Here is a 16340-nt window from a genome sequence, read left to right as displayed (position 1 = left end):
ATTTACAATTTTGTGGACAATCTTGTGGACTCTCCAATGGACAGGCTTATGGCATCTAGTGGACAAAACTATGGCAGAATTCATGTGGACTGTTGTTTTGGTGGAGACTTGAGTTGGTAGTTAGTTGTTCTAATCAGGTTAGATGTAACTTGGATTTCTCTTGTTGATGAAGAATGCATATTGAAATTATTGATGGGTTTTCTGCTTGTGGGTTTTCCCCTGACCTCTAGCCTAATTTACGATGTTTGTCTTTTTGTGCATTGTGTTTGTATAATTACTTAATGACTTGATGAAAAAGTAAATGTTAAATAGAAAAAAACATATATATAAAAAATCCCAAGTAATTATAATGTTAAGAAATTCTCTCTTTCTCTCGAATTTCAACAAAGTGTGCCCCACAAGTGGAGCTACAAACAAAGATTGAAATTTTACTTGAAACTGCGACAAAAAAACTCAAACAAATTAACAAGTTTTGAAAAAGAGTTTGCATTTCCTCACACAATACACATTGAACTAGAAACACCAATTTTGTGCAACCTACTCTTGATAGCTAATTAATGATGAGGCAATAACCAACCATGATTTTTATGTTTAAGGGAGGCATAATATTTCCAAATGGATTGACACTACCACAACTATTCTTCCTGTTGGGAAAAACACCAAGAGGGGGGGGGGGGGTGGGTGAATCAATATTTTCAAATCAATAAATTTTTACTTTTCATATTCAGATTTCTATTCGCGACTTTACTGAATGGAACCTACGTGTGTAAGCTATTGTCCTTAAGGCTATAAGCATATATCTAGTGAAATTATGATTCAGTTAATCCATCATATGTTTGTCTTTAGCCAGTGCATTAGTACTTTATTAAACATTAGATAAACAATAACCATGTACTGTAATAACAAAATAAACCATCACACATAAGAAACACACATGAACACCAGGATTTAAGGTGGAAACCCAATGTGGGAGAAAATGCATGCTGTTGTCATCTCTGTCTTCTTTTTAATATAAATAAAATATTGTTTACAATCTTGTACTGGCGTAGACTCATACCAGTATGCAGGCACCCACCTACAGAAGGCTACAACCTTCTCTCGTTCTCCATCTTCTACTGGAAGGGAGCTACAACCCCCTAGCTCTTGTACTGGCTGATATGTTTACCAGTATCACCACAACAATACGACCATCAAATACAACTGCATCAACCAATCACTAAAACTCAATCATCAATCTCCGAATCAACCAAAACTAAATCAATCAATCATTGAAACTCATCAACTCATCAACTCAATCATCAATCTCTGAATCAACCACAACTGAATCAATCAATCACTGAAACCTCTGACATAACTGAATCACCCAATCATCAATTTTTGATACAACTGAATCAAACATTCACTCAAAACCCAATCAACCAACACTTAATCAAAATTCAAGCAATCAACTGGAACAGTCAAATCACTATAAATAGTACACAGAAATGAACTCAGAATATTGCGTTAACAATCAGAACCAACTGCAATCCTGATCATCCAAATAACAAAATGCATACGCTACTTCACTTAAGGCAACCCGCGTGCATACACTCTTTTCAGTAGAGAAACCTGCGTATAGAACTTAAAATATTGACATTTGAAAACTTGACTACTGCATTTCTGAAGAGAACCTTGAGCTATACTCAGATCTACCACAACATTCTGAATCAATCACATAACTGTTTTTGATCTTCAATCACAATCAGTAAGTAAACTTTACACTATTCATAACTTCATTCAGCTTCAGTATTCAATCAGATCTACTTCAGACATGATCATTTAGCTCAGATCAATCAAGAGGACATCATTGACAAACAACAACACTGATAAGATAGATCATTCATTTATGAAAAAAACCCTTCTTACTCAATCAATCAATAAACCAGACTCAATCTCCTTATACAATCAATTTTACTTTCAGATCTAATGAAGACATCATTGATAAACAACAATAAAAAACAACACTGATAATATAGATTAGTCATCTCTGAACAACAAGATTTTCTTCTGCGTACGCTACTTGGAAGTGCCAAACCAACATGTATACTCGCCTTCACCAAGGCGAACCAACATATAGATATACAAATAATAACTTATAACTTCACAACTATTCTAGACTTCGGATATACCCATATCAGAGCATTTAAAGGACAAAACATTTGTTAGCACTCAAATCTAGCCTATCCATTATCATATCACACAATGATAAGTCATTTAAGGTCGTATGATCCTAATCCATAATTAGATCTCATCCATCATCAAATGCTTCAGGTGCATACTTAGTTCAGATCAAGAAAAGCATCAGAAACCCATAACATGCATATTTTCTTTTGATCTAACTCTTCATAAGATATTCATTACTTGCACACATAGCCCTTTGATCTTCTCCTCCTTATATACTTAGAGCCTTTTTCAATACTTCAGACAAAAATCATTACCAAAACAAATTAAGTAACCATTATTTCTCAATATTGTGGGCTAATACCATGGTATGGATCTCTTAAATTTATTTAATTTTCAATCCCATACACATTTTTCTGTGAAACTGTTGCATACGTTTACTTTTTTTTTATTCTGTGTACCCGTGTGTATATACTTGTGGATATAGGGTATTATATACAACTTAAACCATTATCTTTCCTTAATTTATTGATTCTGATTTGTAATCCCTTGTCCCATCATCCGTTCTTCTGTGCCATTACTCTGTTACCTCTAAATAGACCTGTTACAATGTGAGTTGTCATCATTATATCATTTCTGAACTGATTCTTCTGAACTGCCTTGCATTTTGTCACATATGTAAACACAACGACCATGCATTATGTCACATCCCGTTTATATCTTTATCAAGTAGTCCATTCATCAAATAGGTTGTCATTAAGGACAACTCATCAGGTAGATTGCTTATCAAGGACAACACTAACACAAGCTCCCTGTATCAAACCTTTGACCATTACTTTCTTCCATCATTCTGGTTACCATATACTTGATCTGTTACAAGTGAGTTTGCCATCAAGGACAACACATGCATCATAATGCCAACACTTCCATCGAGTGTTCATTGAGTCCCAACCTTGTATTTATGTCAAAGGGGTGTTGGACCAATGCATAAACATTAGGGAAACTTTGAGGTAAAAATGGGCCTCAAAACAAAAAATATACAAAGAAAATTAATTTTTTAAAGAACCAATAGGATTCAAGATGATGATGTCATCCCCAAGGGTAAATATTTTGGAGGAAAAAGAAAAACTACTCTTTTTACTTGTATTTTTGGCTTATCTCCTTATAGGATTACTCAAATGTCAAGTGTAGATACTCGTTGTATGTGGAATTAAATTCCACATCCAATGAGTACCCACTATGCATACTTCTGAGTAGACCCACATAAAAAAAATAAAACGAAAAGAGTGTGTTTAACATTTTTTTCATTTATTTCCATTTTTTTTCCAATGTGGGTCTACTTAGAAGTATGCAAAGTGCATACTTGTTGGATGTTAAATTTGGTTCTGCATCCAATGGGTATCTACACTTGAAATTTGAGTAAACCTATAAGGATATAAGCTAAAAATACAATAAAGAAGTAGTTTCCTTTCTTTATTATTTTAAAGAAAGCAGTTATTATATTATTTTATTATTTCCCTTAAGATGCCCATTTCAGACCTCAAAATTCCCCTAAGGTGTCCTTCATCTCATAAATATAAATACGCGTCTCACATTTCCATCTCCATACCCTCCAGATGATACTTTCTTCAAGTTCATCTACATATTTTATAAAAGGTGTTCTGAATCATATGACAATGACTTGTAATAAAAACTTTGTCAACATGAGAAAATTATTGAGCATGGCTAAGAGTCCTCCATGTATGCCATCATTGAGTGGTTGAATTCCATTAATGCTTCTAAGAAAAGGCCTCTCCAAGCCAACCTTTTACCGACATGCCTTGGGGAGAGCCCAAATTAATACCCCAAACATTGGGAATGTCCAAATTGGCTAGAATGTTTAGATCCCAAGCATCTCAGGACCCTCAAACTATGAATTGAGAAAATTTGAGACAATTACCAAGCTACCCTTAACCACACACTTTTAAGTGGAACCAACCTTGAATTCATAAAGGCCTTGGCACTACCAATAATGTCTAAAAACTTAAAAGGGAATTATTCCCTCAAGTGTAATGACCCTATTGATTTCAAAAACAGTCAAGAGCTACCAAGGAGCATCCCCTTTTACTATCCAAGTTTACCATTTGACTGTGACATCCACCACTTATTCTTTGACATTAGGCATGCCTAAACCCCCTTGAGCATGAAGTTTCCAAGCTACCAAAGGCAACTTCATAGCCTTGAATTATTTTTTCCAAAGAAAACATCAAAGTTCATGTCATAAACCTTTATACATTGCTTTGGAAGGAAAGAGACGTGAGGAATAATACAAATGCTTTATGGTTAAAAATATTCAAGTGAAGTAGAGAAGATACCAAGCCATAAGTTTATTTTCAAATTTATCGATGGTTCAATTCCATTTTACCAAGAGAGAAACTTGGGTGCCAAATGGGATGCCTAAAAACCAAATAATCCCCCCAAGTGTAGTACTCTTCCCCTTTGTTTTGAATCGATTGGGAGATCCTATTGCAAATTAAGAAAAACTTATCTTTTATCCTCACTAATCACTACCCCAACAATTTTTTCGAAAGTGTCCAAACATAACTTCGTGCCCTCCACAGAAAGTTGGGTTAGTGTATGTATTAAAATGAAGTCTTCTGAAAATGACATTAAGGAGTAGATTATTGTCAAACAAGCATATATCTTTGATTATTCCTTACATTTATGTTGCCTACAAGTATCTATGAGCAACAACCACTATAATAAAGAGGTATGCCATCAATGTAAATATTTGTTTAATGGAGCACTATCACACAATAGGCATTGAAAGGATGTTCCCATTGACACATGCATGAGTATGCGAGAATAATGTTTCTACGTACTTTCAAAGAGTGTTGTTAAGACCCTAATCATAGACCTCATTCATTATCCTTATTACTTATAGTTAGGTTTCCTTATTATTTCTTTCTAGCCCTTTTTCTTCTATATATGTTGATGAGCCGAGAAATTAGCATCATTTTTTCAACCTACTAGCATAGTTTTGAACCATTTTTTATCTCATATATGCCTCAATAATTGACCTTTATACATATCTTTGTCACATTCCATATATACATATGCCATCAAAGATACAAAAGGTTACATAGAAGTAACAAGTCCATTATTATATCATTTTATATGTTTTTCTTCATAAAAACAAACTAATATGCGATCATTGTAAAAAGTAACAAATTTTGCAGCGCCTTTATGAATCTATAGCAGATGTTGAATTTTGTAGCTATGGTCAGTCTTCATAATTCATATTTTTGGCCCTTGATGTATATGTAATATTATATATAAGACATGTTCTTCATGTTGGTTTCAAAAACGTTTTTTTTTTTGAACTTATTTTTTTGAAGCCAAAAAAAGATACTATGTCATATACTTCATAACTTTACCAACTCAGATTGATAATTTAATTTAACATAAATTTAAAATCATTAAATTTGAACGACATTTTTGGCATCGTTGTCGGGGAACTATACATAGGATTTATATTTTAAGTTAGATTATCTTTTAAATTACACAACTCTGGATATGAGGAAGGATAAGACAATACGTAAGAACATGCACATCACATTGTGAGGTTCCTCCTAACCTTAGTTGTTGAATTTAATTTCATTCTTAGTTGCTTTCATCTTAATTAACTTCATATATTTTAGAATGCATGTATAGAGAAGAGATTCTAGAGGTATATTCATCGAAGGAAGAACTTCAGTTCCACAAACACCTACTACCTCCACTAGACCACATGGTGCAGTAAGAACCACATCACAATACACATCAAAAATTCCTAATTTTGCAGGTAGAAGAAGGCATCCTAAGGTAAAAATATCTAGAATCAAAATTAGAGAGGAACCTAAATATCCTAATTCTAATGGGTAAAGGAGATGTATTCCAACTTCCATTTGAGGACTCACATAGAGGTTCCCACCGTTGACAGATGACAACATACATTCATGGCCTTAAAAGATCAACAACCGTATGGTGACAATGTTAACCTTTCGACACACTTGGAAATTTTTTGAAATCATACCCACACTGGTGCAATCTTGACAGTTGTACTTAAAAGTTAACTTTCCCTATGGGATCATAATGGATTCTCATGATAACTTGTAGTGGTTTCATGGGATGCAAGACAAGGGTGGTGTCATGGAAAGTCAATGCCCACCCTCAAGGTCATTTATATCCTTTTCCACCTCCATTGGAGGTCAGTCGTCTAAGTAAATATCGTGTGTGGGTTCAATGCGGAAGGAAAATGTCTCTGATGTTGCTCCTTTCATTGCACTTGGCAATTGGATCGTTCCTGAGTATTCTATGGATGTATCAAAGGTGGAATTTCTGTGTCACCATTGGATGGTCTCTCAGCCATCCTCAGCCTCCAGTGCTAGTAGTTTGGTTCTGGAACTAGCATTGGCCTCGTCGGCTCATAATTTTTATCCGACCCTCCCAAATTTTATATGATTTCTTAATATTCACAAGATTTAGTTTCAAAGAGTCATGACTCTATTTGGCTCATCTATTTCTATAAGTCCTTGGGACACATCAATGACAAGAGTAAGAAAATCAACACCTGGTATGATAATTAGAGCTAAAATTGGTAATTTGTTAATTTTTTTTAAAACATATATTATTGGAAATATAAGTGAAAAAATACATATGCTAAAAATGTAAAATAAGAAAAAAGTTGAGAATGTTGCATATATGAGCTATGTGTTATTTGAAATATGCATTATTTGTGTAAAAACACATACTACAAAGTATTTCCCATCATTACAAGGATTGAAAGTAGTCTATCAAGAGGATAATGGAGCAAATCAAACCTCAAAACAACTCTTCTTTGTGGCACCAAGGAGACCTTGGCAGCTCCGACAGTTAGGTATGATGCAAGACCCTACCTAACAATTTCAATCTTATCCACAACAAACCCAAAGTAATTAGAATGCACCATTACCTTGGCAACCTTAGCCACCCCATCCTCAAAATCAATTTGGAAACAAGGATGGAAAGGATCATATGGAGGTAACAATCCATAACATTATCCAACATATCCTCAATATCCCTAGTATCCTCAGTATCAATCTCAACAACCATACTATCCACCTCCACCACAACCTTAGTCTCATCCACAATTGACCTCTAGTCAACCTCTCCAATTACCCACTTTGCAACAACCTCAAAGACCCACTCCCACTCAACTACTTGCACAACCACTTCCAAACCCAAATAATAAAGTAATTCAACCCACTTAAAATGTTGAGAAGAAAATTTTTCAAACAAACATGGTTGCTCCTCTTGATCTAATTGACATTGATATTAGATCAGGGACCATATTACAAAAATATTCCCTTATTGTCATTGAAGAACAAAAAGAGGAAGAAAATATTGATAAAATAGATGACACAGAAATACGACGAAGCCTTCCTAATGGTCTAGTAGAGAAACCTTCTATATCTCAACAAAATCCTCCTTTTCCAGAGAGATAAAAAATAGATAAATATGTAGAAAAATAATTGATTTTGTTAGATTATGATATGCTAGATGAGTTATGAAATATTTGCATTAAAATTACATTATTGTAAGAAATAAGAGACAATCCTATATATGTGAAAAAATAAAGGAATTATGTATTGAAAACCCGGGAAGAAAAGGAAATGAGCTTCCAAAAGTTCAACGTATTGGAAAGCTAGCAGTGACCATGATGGAAAATACTTACATAGAAAATATCCAGATTCAAGAAGTCCTATTGTGAAAATTCATATTAATAACATTGCAATCCCAAATACGTTAATTGATCTAGGTGAAACAATAAATGTAATGAGTGAAAGTACTATAGGTGTACTACAATTAAACAATCTTTGATATACACCAACTATGTTACAATTAGCAGATAGATCTATCATAAAACCAGAGGGTGTATTAGAAGGCATACTTGTATCTCTATATTCTTGGAAATATGTAGTTGATATTATGGTACTTAAAAACCAAGATTTTTATTCATTAATTGATATTAGGTAGGCCTTGGTTAGACACGTCTGATGCATTTATTAGTTGTAGATATGGTGATATGACAATCTCTAATGGAAATTCAACAAAGAAGTTTTACCTTGTATACTCTAGCGAAAGCAATTATTGAATTTAAAAATTAGGAATGGATTGATGATGATGATGATTATGAAGAATATGAAGATATACAAGCTGTTCTAAAAATATCACAAAGAAAGTGTTTTAAGCGAGATGACGAAGAAAATCAATGAATACATCTTATGAATAGTTATGGATTTTCTCAATATCTTGAAAAACAAAGTTATCATATGAATATATTAGAAAGAGATTTTCAAAAAAATTGTAAAATAGAGGATTTTTCATACAATCATTCTATGGTATCATTAAATTATATGGAGAAATTTAGTAGTACTCCTATAGTCCAGGTAAAAATTTAAACATTAATAATAACCTGGAAGAATTCCAAAAAGATCAATTAATAAAAATGCTGCAAAAACATTCCTCTTTTGCATGGGAATACATAAATATGAAAGGAATTAATCCTAATACTTGCAATATATATATATATATATATATATATATATATAATAGATAATTTTAAATCCATTAGACAACCTCAAAGAAGGATGAATCCTAATTTGAGGGAAATTGTAAAAGAAGAATTGCAAAAGTTGCTAAATGTAAACTTCATTTATCCAATTTTTGTTTTCCGATGGGTTCACCATTGGTTATTAAGCCAAAAAAGAATGGTAAGTGGTGAGTCTACATAGATTACATATAATTAGATAAATCCACTTTAAAATATCATTTTCCACTTCTTTTTATTGATAAAGTTTTTGACACATTAGCACAGGAAAAAGTATTTTCCTTTTCTTGATATCTCTTGTGGTTACAATCAAATTCAAATAGCACCAGAAGATCAAGATAAGTCAACATTCACATATCCATGGGGAAAATATGTTTACAAAGTAATTCCTTTTGGATTACACAATTTTCCCGCTACATTCCAAAGATCAACACTAGGTATTTTCTCTGACTTGATTCATGATTGTGTCGAGGTATATATGGATGATTTCATAGTATATGTAAATTCTTTTGAATAAGCCTTAGAGAAACTTGAGAAAATTCTTATTAGATGTCAAGAAACTAACCTTTATTTAAGTAATGAAAAATATTTTATGATGTTTAACAAAGGTATTATTTTGGGGCATCACATTTCAGGTTTTGGTATTAAAGTTGATTAAACAAAGACTGGGGTCATTACCAAACTTTTAGTGCCTAACATCAAAGGGATGTAAATAATTTTCATGGATATGCAGTTTATTACAGGATATTCATAGAAAATTTTGTAAAAATAGCCTCACCACTTTTTAAATTACTTATTAAAGATTGTGAATTAAATTGGGATTCTTCATGTTTATTAGTTTTTTATTCATTAAAACAAAAGCTTTCTGAAGAGGGCCAAATTGGTCCCTCCTATTTCACATATATATAGATGCTTAAAAAACTAGGGGTTTTACTTGGACAAAAGGATCAACAAACTCGTTATGAAATTTATCACATAAGTAAAAATTTAACTCATGCGGATTTGAATTATATAGTTACTAAAAATGAGTTTTTTATAATAATCCATGATATCAAAAATTCAAGAATCATTTTCTTTTCCAACTGTTGTTCATGGTCACTGTGTGACCTCTACATCCACTGGTAATAATTTGGGTAGATCCACCAGAAGGGATCTACTTGCCGACTTATCTAGTCGGGCCTAACCCTAAGTGCATCGAGGAGATTTGACCCAGTGACCTCCCAATTGGCAAGGTACTTAGCAACGAGAACTCAACCAATTGAGCTATCGCTTGGGCTAAATTCAGGCATTATATCACTAAATATGAAACCTTTATTCATAATAATCATTTTATCATTAGATATTTAATGAATAAAATTCTCACAAATGGTATAATTATCAGATGGATTTTATTATTACATGAATTCAACATCATTATATTGGATAAACATGGAAAGGAGAACAAAATTTCCCACTTTATTTCCAATATCCAAAATACTAATGTAACAATTCCTGTAGAGGAAATTTCCTTGATGAACATATTTTTGTAATTTTACTAAATCTCCTTGGTTTGCAGATATTGCTAACTATTTGGCAACTGGAAAATTTCCACCACAATTGTCAGCCAAGGAGAAATAAAGAGTTATTAGATCCAGTGCACCTTACCCATGGATAGAAGTAGAATTATATTGAATTGGACCAGATCTAATCATCAAAAGGTGCGTACGAGAAGATGAAGTACCAGATATATTAAAAGCATGCCATGATGATCCATGTGGAGGAAATTTCGCTAATAGAAAAAATGCGTATAAAGTTATTTTTTCTAGATATTATCGGTCTTCCCTTTTAAGGATGCCAAATAATATGTCAGAATATGTGATGATTGTTCGAGAATGGAGAGACTAGTTTAAACAAATGAAAGTCCCCTATAGCCTCAGTTATTGATAAAGCCATTTGAAAAGCGGCTTTAGATTTTATAGGTCCAATTAATCTAATATCTAGGAAGAAAATGTACATTCTTATCTGTACTGATTATGTGACTAAATAGGTAGAAGTCAAACCTTTAAATTTTGTTATTGAAAATGTTTTTGTAACATTTCTTTTTGAGGATATATTGACTCGTTTTGGCGTCCTAAGAGAAATTCTTACAGATCAGGGTGCACATTTCACATCCAAGCTTGTTCAAAATATTGTGGAGTATTATAAATGTAGAAATTAATAGAATTTTTTTTACTACTGATGAATTCGAACTAAAAGAAAGAGATTACAAATTTCCTCTACAATTCTGTGGAATGGAAACCACAATTTAGAAACACATGCAATTACATGCAACCATAAAAACCGCAAGATGCATCCTTGCTATTTATTCTTAAAGATTGTATGATTTTTTCACCTTGTCTTGAGGATGAACCATAGTTGTTGGTTCAAAACTTCGACCTAATCCTAATGATGTGATTAATCCGAAAGACATTTATCTAAAATATGGATCACAAAAGTCTCAGATCTAACACAACGATTTATAGGGGAACCCAACTGGGAAAAACCCCTCCATTTCTTTTCAGTAATCAGATGAGAATTATAAACTATTACAATGTATTGCTTCAATCATGAAGCACAGCCTACACTATAAACATGTTATCCTCTTGATTGTCCTGCTATGGCTAACACTTAACCAATTAAGGGCCCTAGCTTCCTCCTATTTCCTTGCACAATCCTTGAGGAAATTAGCTCCTAAACAACATGAATTTCCTCCTATTTTCTTGCACAATTTCCAAGTATTGATTCCCCTGCTTAACTGCCAATCATGTACACTGAACTAGTATACAATTGATAATTACAATGTGCCCTTTTCTCCACTTTAGCTAGGCAATTTGAATTCCATATATGTCTGGGATATTTTCAGCTAATAGACTAGTTTAACTGAGAGATCACGAAGTTAACAACAATTCTACTACTCAGTTGACCTTCAGCTAACTCAACTAATGACTTGAGATCAGTTAACTAAGTTCAATTGAAAATAGCTGAACTAGATTCTAAATTTTAGCTATCACTACATGCACAACTATACTTCTAGCCTATGGCTTGAATTTACTGAGCTAAATAGTAGACAAGGCCATGTAACACAAGTTAAATTCCATCCAAGTCATCCTGCTAATGTGGAAAATCAAATTACTAAATTTGACTAAGGAACAACTCAAATTTAGTATTTCTTGCTACAATTTCTAACACTCCCTCTTAGCAAGAAAGGGATTTTTCATCACCCCTATACCGCACCTTTGAAATTTGAATTTTCCTCTTGGAAATGCCTTTGTCAAGATATATTCATCCTGCTCCTGAGTTGGAATGTACTGTAGCATCATAATTCTCTTCTACAAACAATCTCGCAGGTGATGATACCTGATATCAATGTGCTTGGACTTGTTATGAAATACTAGATTCTCAGAGAGTTTAATACAACTCTAATTATCACAATAAATCATTGTTAGATCCATCTCCTTACTGAAAAGACCCGCAAGTATTTTCCTCATCCATATGACGTGACTTGTTGCTTGAATTGCAACCCTGTATTCAGCCTCTGCTGAGCTGAGTGCAACATACCTCTGTTTCCTGCTATACCAGGAAATAGTTGTAGACCCAACAATGAAGATAGCACCTAAATTAATTTTCCTGTCTTATAAACTCTCTGCCCAATTTTCATCAGTGAAGTGTATAAATTATTTGTATATTCAAACTGTATATGTAATTTGCTAAAACAAAAGACTTAAGTCTACTCTACTCATCAGCGGAAACAATTAATCGATCGAGAAATAAAGAAGCATACAAGAGAAAGAATTAAATCAACACATTACACAATGATTTCTTGGGGAAATCCAAAACTAAAAACCCCTGATATTTTTATATTGCATTAGTTAAAAAATATGAGAAGATTACAATGCTTTTCTCAAGCCTGAGCAACCTCTGCACTATCTCTATCTATCTCACAGCTTCCTAGACAAGCCTAGGCTAATACTTAACCAATTTTATTCTTACCTAAATCCCTATTTCCTTACGTTATTTCCTTGGGAATTATCCCCTATTAATTAGGGAATTTCCTCAATTGGAATTGCGCAATCCATCATAGGCCTTCCTCTGACTGCATGCACCACCTGTATGATTTGGATGATTATACAAATGATAATACACTTCCCTTGAACTCCAATATCAAATGGGTAACTCTTATATATGACATACATGAGTTATTTATGGTTGAATCATTAGTTAATTGGTTGAACAGATGAAGCAACACCCCACTATTAGACCTCCTACTAGTTCCTCCATCAGTTGGAACTAGTTTAACTAACTTTAACTAAGTTAAACTGAATTAATTAATTACAACTCAAATAAACTTAACCAGGGCTCCTATAAAGTAGGAGACACTCTACATGACTCAAGTTAGACCCTCAACCCAAATTAACTAAGCCAACTAAGTCAAATTAACCTAGCTAACTCGTACAAGTTGTCTTGTGATGTGGAATTACAACTTTTGTGAACATTCCATCTCAAAAATAAATGGATTATCAAATACCCCAATTCTACCTCTATGGAACTTGAATTTACCTCTTGATAGTGCCTTAGTCAAGATGTCTACATCCTGTTCCTTTGTAGGAATGTACTCCAACAACATGATTCTCCTTTGCACACAATCTCTGAGATAGTGATACCGAATGTCGATATGCTTGGAATGGTCATGAAAAAAGGATTCTCAAAGAGTTTGATACAACTCTGATTGTCATGCACTGTAGGATCCATCTGCTGACCAAATAACCCAACAAGGATCTTCCTCATCCAGATAGCCTCACAAGTTGCTTGACTAGTAACCATGTCCTCTGATTCTGCTAAACTGAGTGCAACTGATCTCTACTTCCTGCTGTATCAAGAAACTGCTGCTGATCAAATACAAAAGATTCCCCTTGATGTTCTCTTCCCGTCTGATGGAATCCCTACCCAATCTGCATCTTTGAAGCCTTGAAGCTTCACTCCCTTTGTCCGTCTATACCAAAGACCAAAATGAGTGGTGCCACTGAGGTATCTCAACACATGTTTAGTTACCTTCCAATACAGTTTGGTTGGCTTAACCATTTCTTTACTATGCTGATTAACTGCGAAACACATGTGCAATCGTGTGTTCACCAAGTACATAAGTGAACCCGCAAGCTACCTGTAAATAGTAGCCTCCATTACTTCACCTGAAGTAGCATCTTCCTTCCTCCAATTCCCTGCTAGAGGAGTCTCCATGGGTTTGATTATCTCCATGTGGAACTTCTTCAATATCTCATTGGCATACTTTTCCTGAGACACAAATAATTCCCCATCTCCTTTCCATACTTCCATTCCAAGAAAATAATGCATGAGCCCCAGTTCCTTCATCTCGAATTCTCTTGCAAGATCCTCTTTACAAGATTTGAAAACTTTCTCATCCCCTGTTAGAATTAAATCATAGACATATAATACTATAACCAATAATTTACCTTCAACCACAATATGGTAAAGATTTGCATATGCTTCACTTTTGGTAAAGCCCAACCTGGTGAAATAGTTTTCGATACTGGTGTATCAAGCACAAGGTGCCTGTTTCAATCCATACAATGCTCGCTTGAGTCTACACACATGTGACTCTCTGTTGAAGGTCTCAAATCCTTCTGGTTGCTCTATGTACACCTATTTCTCAATCTCTCCATTGAGGAATGATGTCTTCACATCCATCTGATGTCTTGAAAGTGCTAGGATAGATCTGATTGAAGAGTACCTTGCTAATGAAGCAAAGGTATCCTCGTAATCAATTCCATCCATCTGAGAGAACCCCTTGGCCACAAATCTAGCCTTGTGTTTCTCGACACTCCCATCTGCTTCTTGCTTCATCTTGTAGATCCACTTGGAACCTACCATTGACTTGTCCTCCGGCCTTGGGGAACTTCCCAAGCATTGTTCCTGGTAATGGAGTCATACTACTCTACCATGGAATCAACCCATACTATTTGTTGCACTACTTCTTCAAATGAGGATGGCTTAGTCCCTACACTCTCGCTCATCAGATCCATGTAGCCAATATACCGATCTGGTGACCTCCTCTGCTTTCACTGTGATGTAGGTGCTCCCAAAGTCTCTATAGCATCATGCATCAGTTTCTCAGCTTCTTTGGTGCGCTTCCTTCCATCTTTGGATGTGTCTGCATGAGTTGGTGCTTCCACTCTCTGCTCCTCTGCAAGTGGCTGCTCCACATCATCCTGAGGTTCTTCCTTTGGAGATAAAATATCCCCATATTCATGTAACTGAAGCTCCCTCTCAAGGGAACATCTCATGGCCTTCTCTTCATCGAACTTCACATCTCTAAGAACAACTGTCATCTTGTGAGATGACATGTACACCCGATAGTTGTGAGGTGTATCAGTGTACCCCACAAATATGCCCAATTCAGTTGTTGGCTCTAGATTTTTTCTTGCATCCTTGGTAACATGACAATAGAATGACATACCAAAGATCATGAAGTGTGACATATCTATTTTGTTCCCTGAAAAATATTCTTCTGGTGTACTCATCATGAGAATATGATGAGGGATCTTGTTCTACACATATATAGTTGTGTTGCATGCTTCAGCCCACAAGTGCAACAGTAGGCCTTGATCGTGTAACATCGCCCAATGCATCTTGCACAATACTTATTTTCTTCCTTTCAACCACCCCATTTTGTTATGGGTTATGGGGTGCTATTAACTCCTGTCGAATGCCTTCTAATGCACAAAATTTCTTGAATTCATTTGACACATATTCTCCAACATTATCGCTCCTGAGAGCATTCACTTTCCTTCTAGTGTCTTTCTCAACAAGTCCTTTAAAGTCACAAAATTTATAGAACGTCTGATCTTTCTTTTGCATGAAGAAAATCCAACATTTACGTGAGAAATCATCTACAAATATCACATAATAATTGTGCTTGGTCATGGAGGCCATCGAGAACAATCCACACACATCTGAGTGAAATCTTTCAAGGATCGATTGTGCTCAATTGTCCTTATCATGAAAGGTGGCTTTGGTGTACTCCCCCAATGTACACCCTTTGCATGTATCTCGCTGCTCTGGTGCACCCTTGTGAAGTCATGTATAAATCTGCTGCATGATCTTCAAGGCTCCATGGTGCAAATGGCCAAGTCTCCCATGCCATAATTCACCAATGTCTTGGCTCTGCACCTTCTATGATTTCATGCTCAAAGAAACACATTATTCTACATTCAATTTGTAGGGGTTCTTCACCCAAACCCTGATCCACTTCACTTGTCCCATGTCTATGTGAAGAATGAAAGCCTTTATTTTTCTAAATATCACATCATAGCCACAATCTTCCAACATAGCAACTGAAACTAAATTATTCTTTAGACCCGGAACATACATGAAATATTTTAATGTGAGAGGATAACCAGACTACCTCTAAAAAGTAATAGTACCAATGCTGATCGTGATATACCTTCCACCATCTCCCATCTCGATGTGCATCTGGAGGTCCTTCTCCAACAAGTCGCTGAAAAATCCTTTGTTGCTTGTCATATGGAATGAGGCT

The sequence above is a fragment of the Pinus tabuliformis genome, chromosome 3_2 (assembly GCF_031772625.1).
Source record: "Pinus tabuliformis cultivar Carrire ecotype Pingquan chromosome 3_2, CPIR1, whole genome shotgun sequence".
NCBI classification, from domain to species: Eukaryota; Viridiplantae; Streptophyta; class Pinopsida; order Pinales; family Pinaceae; genus Pinus; species Pinus tabuliformis.
The sequence above is the reverse complement of the archived record's forward strand: the minus strand, read 5'-3'. Positions refer to the sequence as shown.